Raw genomic sequence first — 5,905 nt, 5'->3', positions numbered from 1 at the left:
TAACTCGACTCCCACGGGAAGGTTCGAAGAAACTCGACTAAGAAGGAGAGGAGAGATGAAAGGCTCATTGAACTCGACTGATGTTAGGAAGGAGAGGGGCAAAGCGACTTAAAAGGTTCTTAGAAGGAGCCCTTTTCTTTTTTGAAATAACTCGACTCCAAAATCAAAGGATCAAGGAATTATCTTAGATTTGAGAGCGAAACTCCTTCCTTATTCTTAAAAAAAAGGAGCCATTCAAATTAAGAAATCCATATTAACATTAGGCTTCGCAAATTCTTTGTTCCTTTGTTTTTCCACTAAATAGGCTTTCCATTTTATCCACTAAATCAAAGAAAAGATTCATTGAATTTTGATGAGATTGATTTATGTCTTTCTTTGTCTCGCTTCTTCTTTCAACTTTGTAAACGTAGTTTCCGGTAATTGAATCGACCCTTGAAAGTTGAAAACAGTTTTTATACAAAGTAAATATAGAGAGGAAAGCCTAGGACCTGTAGTAAATTGAGAAAGAAGCCCTTTTACCGATGAATTCATAGCTCATGCATGAAAGGAGCTTACCGAGCGAAGAGCTAAACCTGCTTTTTCTTCCTTAGCATCAAGAAAAGCCTTAGCTTGTTCAACAAGCACAACTAAATAAAGAACTTATGAAACCTCCACAAGAACTGCAAGTTCAACCTCCACTGCCATTGGGACGAGGATGGATTGATTCCTATCCTGCTTCAACGACAACTTTGACAACAAGGGTTCCTTAGCCCTCACTTCTTCCTTTCCTCTCGCTTGCAACTTCCCTTGATTCTAGCTTCGATCGATCGACTGAGAGGGATGACTCCTTTATTCTATAGATCGAATTGGGATAAGCATGTGTAATATTTTCTTCTTATCTATTAAAACGTTCTTCGAGAAAAGAAGAAAGCCCTTGAGTGCTCAAAATCAGAGAAAGCCTACCATGAAAAAAGAGTGAAAACTACGATTTCGCGTATCAAAGTCAAGAAAGTGACTCTCAAGGGATGTGCAGCAGGCTAGGCCCTGGTATCATATGCTCCACTTTCCTATATAGAACGATCCCGAGCGTCCAATACATACATCAAGAGGGTTCGATACGACTTCTTCTCTAGTAACATCATCCTTACTCAGCCTTTGTTCATTGAGGCAGGGAAGTAGTTTCAGAGTCATAGTCAGTTGGACTATTAGTTTGCGGACCACTAATATATATGAAAATCATAGGCTTTCTTCTTTCAGTTTCTCATATTTAGTCTCAGGATAGGCTTTTTTCCTTTAAGTAGGTTTTTGGGAGAATCCTCGTCCAAGACCCCACGGAGCGAGAGAATCCTTCGTCTGAAAAGGAAGAGAGCCTACTAAAACAAAAGACGTAGAAGTCTGCAAAGGAATGAAAGAAAAAGAAGAAAAGATAATGAAAGAAAACGGAGCGGTAAAGTTAGAAAAAGTGAAAGGAATAGGAAAGCAGTTAAAGGAAGTGAAAGGCTCCCCATAAGTTTGAGTGGTCCGAAGTCCTGTGGAAAAACAAAGGTCTAGGTTCTGCCTCTCCTTTCAGTCGAGCCCTTGTTTGCAAATTCTTTGCGCCTTGTTCATTGACTTCTTTTTTAGGAGTCTGAAATCCATATTAACCTGTGGTCCAAAGGACTATCTATAATGGTTTTGACTAGCACTCCTTCAAGCCTTTGAATAGAGATCAGTCTTTCTCAAATTCTCTCTCCTTTCAATCGAGCCTTGTTCATTGGCTCCTTCTTAGTCGAGCTGCTTCGCACCTTTCAGTCGAGTTATTTCATAACCTTTGGACCTCTTCCATCTTTGATACATCTACATTGTTCAAAGAAAGCTAATATTCCATTCAATATTCTTTGAACCCTGCCTTTGTTTTTAAGTCTAGTGGAATTCAAAAAGAATTGAAGGAGCACACAAATTTTTTGTGCCTACGGAGCCTCTCCTTCTTAGTCGAGCTGCTACGCATCTTTCAGTCTTGTTATTCCATAACCTTCGGACCGCTCCAGTACTCCTGTTAACCTGTGGATAAACAAGGGTCCAGTTGACCTCGATCATTCTTTCTTAACTCCCATGGAGCGTCCAAACGTCTTTCATTTCGAGCCCTCAGTCCTCTTCAATCTACCATATGAACTTTTTATTGCCTCTGTCTTTTAGATAAAAAAGATCTTTTTCTTTGCAAATTCTTTGGTCCTCCGTAGCTTAGTTATCCGGAGCTTTCTTCTTGATTATCCCGCTTCGTGGGACTGCCTTTCATATTCAACTACGGAGTGGGAGATATAAGAAAATTAATGAAGAAGTCAATGCCCACTATGCAGGGAAAGTAGAGAGACAAGACTCCTCCGCTACTTTCACCCTATATATTCCCACTTAGTGATCAGACCTCTTTTTTCGGAAAAAATTCCACTAAAAGACCTCCGTAGTCCGCTCCCTTCTTTACCTTCTTTGAAAGGTTGAATATGAAAGGTTTGAAGTTAGAAGTTTCCAGATAAGTTTCATAAGGACTCCCATTTTTTCTTACCGGAGCCTTCTCACTCAAATTCTTTGAGCCTCCAGACCTACTAGAGAAAGCCCCACTCCGTGGAAGAATCCATACCATAAAAAAAAGATAAAGGAAGAATGAAAGGAAAGTTCAGTCAGTTTCAGTTCCATAAAGGGAAAGCCTATCCAACAACATTTAAGTGGACATAATTTCTAAAGATGAAAGGAATTTGACAACAACATCGATCAATCGCTCTCTCTTTGAACCCTCCCTCTCCCCCCTCTCCTTTCAGTCGAGCATCAAATTCTCAGTATTCTTCTAGTTCCATCTTTGACTTAGTCCTTATCAATGAGACGGGTCTGAAGGACTATTCCATATATCCTTTTGTTGAATTTCATGATCCCTTGTTTTTCAATATTCTTTGAGCCCTTTATTCACTTCGTTGCACTCCTTTGAAGGGATAAGTTTTTCTTTTTGATTGAGGGCTTCTCATTTGATCCTCTCCTTTTTAGTCGAGCTGCTTCACACCTTGAAGATAAATATGGATTTCTGAAATATTAAATCAAGGGTCCGTCCGTAGGTTAAGAAATAACTCAACTGAAAGGATACAAAGGTTAGGACTTGAAAGCAAAAGTCCTTATCATTATTATTCAAAGACTTAAAGAATTTAAGAAATCCATATTAATTCATTAGGGCTTAAAGGAAGAGGAATTGAATTTGGATGCCTCTGCTCTACAAGGCAGAAGACTCTCAGAAAGTTAAAAAAAAGAGAATCTTTCTTTTCTCTCTTTCGCAAATTCTTTGCGCCTTCTTAGTCGAGCTGCTTCGCACCTTTCAGCTTGAATCTTAGACTCCTTTCAGTTGAGCCTTCAGACTAATTAAGCTACGTAGAACCAATTCAGATTGAGGCACAATGAAATATGCGAGGAGAATTTGACATAAAGAAAGAGACGGTTGCACTGCCTCAATGAACAAGGAAACCTGGAATATATATTCAATTTGAAAGTGGAATCAAATAACTAAGAACGAAGATTTGTTGGGAAGGAAAGTCGTCCGTATAATCATAGGCTTTCTCTTTAGTATAATCATAGGCTTTCTCTTTTCTCAAATTCTTTGAGCCTCTTTCATTGATCTATTTTGATGCCAAGAAGAAACTTCAGGTTTACTATAAAGCCTAATAAAGAAAGCACTACGCCTTCGAAGGCGCAAAGCGAAGCAACTCAAATCAAACTAGTGGGGACTTGTCTTCTTCTTATATTATAGGCTTTCCCGAGTCCGACTATCCACTGAAAGTAGGCTTGATGATAATAGTAGAATAATCAGATATTTGAGTAGATAATCAAGAAAATATGGAAGAAGACGGAGCGGGAAGAAGAAGATCATGCTGCTCCTACTCAGCCTCCGTAGTTGAATCTAACAGTTCGTAAAGTCTTTGACTTTATTCTCAATGAGACCACTAAAAGCCTTCTACGCCATAAATCAGTCATAAGAAAGGCTTTCAAGATTAAGGATGCCTTGGCTCGGTCAAAGCAACGAGATCTTTTTCTAGTTAGACTTCTATCAATGCAATGAAAGAACCATCCCTTCCTATTTTTGAATCTTCTCAGATAGAAAAAAAATGAGACCCCAAAGAGACCTTCTTTACCACTTTAGCGGATGGGGGTGAAGGGGGTTTACATACAACTGAGGCAAAGTGGTTTATGATTGAATCTCAGAGGCATTCTTATCATTTGGTAGATCCAAGTCCATGGCCTATTTCGGGTTCACTCGGAGCTTTGGCAACCACCGTAGGAGGTGTGACATACATGCACTCATTTCAAGGGGGTGCAAGACTTCTCAGTTTGGGCCTCATATTTCTCCTATATACCATGTTCGTATGGTGGCGCGATGTTCTAATGAATCCACGTTGGAAGGACATCATACCAAAGTCGTACAATTAGGACTTCGATATGGTTTTCTTCTCTTTATCGTATCAGAGGTTATGTTCCTTTTTGCTTTTTTTTGGGCTTCTTCTCATTCTTCTTTGGCACCTACGGTAGAGATCGGAGGTATTTGGCCCCCAAAAGGGATTGGGGTTTTAGATCCTCGGGAAATCCCTTTTCTTAGTACCCCTATTCTCCTTTCATCCGAAGCAGCCGTAACTTGGGCTTATCATGCTATACTCGCGGGAAAGGAAAAACGAGCTGTTGATGCTTTAGTAGCTATCGTTTCACTGGCTCTAGTATTCACAGGCTTTCAAGGAATGGAATATTTATGAAGCACCCTTCACTATTTCGAATAGTATTTATGGTTCTACCTTTTTCTTTGCAACTGGCTTTCATGGTTTTCATGTGATTATAGGTACTCTTTTCTTGATCCTATGTGGTATTCGCAAATATCTTGGTCATCTGACCAAGGAGCATCACGTTGCCTTTGAAGCAGCTGCATGGTACTGGCATTTTGTAGACGTGGTTCGTTTATTCCTATTTGTCTCTATCTATTGGTGGGGAGGTATATGAAGGAACTTGTTAGTGGATTGAGGAATTCAAGCTCGAAGGCAAAGAGAATCGGGCTTTTCCAAAGAATTACAACAGCTTTCCCACTCCCTTTCATTATTATATACCACAAAGTCTCTTCCACTTTCCTACCAAATCTCTCTTTATTCTGGCACATAAATTCAGGGATCGAAGAGATTATGGCAGATCATGTTCACCAAGAAATGACCCGAAATTGGATCTTGGTCTATTTGAGATTGTTCCTTTTCATCTCCATCAAAGATCTTTTCTTGGCTCTCATTTCTTTTCCGAATAAATCGAAGAACCTAATGGACTCATCCTTGCCTGCTATGAAAGATATCCATTTTTCCGATTCCTCAACTAGGAGTGATTATGAAATGGGAAAACTGAGTAGAGTGACGCTCGACTTCTCTTCGTTCTATCCTACTATCTGTCTCGCATATCTGAAGTTCTTCCTCGTCTTCTTCTTTTCATGCCCTAAAATACAGGATAGACTCTCATGTGCAAATGAGGAAGGGAAGGCTGTTTTCTCATGGATAAACTCTATTTATAAAGGAGTCAAGAAATCCATAACCTTTTCATTAAGCTTTGGTCCTTCATGCCTCCAACAAGGACTGCAAGGGCTACTGCCCTTTCACCTCTCGCCTTTATCCTCTCGTTAGACTCTTTTTCTCTTTCTTTCTTCTCTTTCGATCAGTAAGCGCAAAGACCTATTTTCTCTCTCCCCATAGTAATGGAAGACTGATAAAAGAAAAAGGAAAAGCTAAGAAATCAGATATGAGGCGGAGATAGTAATTTCATACTTTTTCTATCAAATCAAAAGGCTAATGATTTATCATCATATCTTTATATATATTTATGAATCTCATCTCCAATTCTTTGACCCTATCGATCAAAATTGACTTCTCTTTACTCTTTCTTCCTCTTTCTC

General features: G+C 39.4%; 1 pseudogene; it reads left to right on the top strand.

Annotated features, from left to right (window-relative positions):
• The first annotated feature begins 4,179 nt into the window (after positions 1–4,179).
• LOC127150094 (cytochrome c oxidase subunit 3-like) lies at positions 4,180–4,977 on the top strand (annotated as a pseudogene).
• Positions 4,978–5,905: the final 928 nt, after the last annotated feature.

The sequence above is a fragment of the Cucumis melo genome, chromosome 6 (assembly GCF_025177605.1).
Source record: "Cucumis melo cultivar AY chromosome 6, USDA_Cmelo_AY_1.0, whole genome shotgun sequence".
NCBI lineage: Eukaryota > Viridiplantae > Streptophyta > Magnoliopsida > Cucurbitales > Cucurbitaceae > Cucumis > Cucumis melo.
This window is presented reverse-complemented; position numbering and strand designations above follow the sequence as displayed.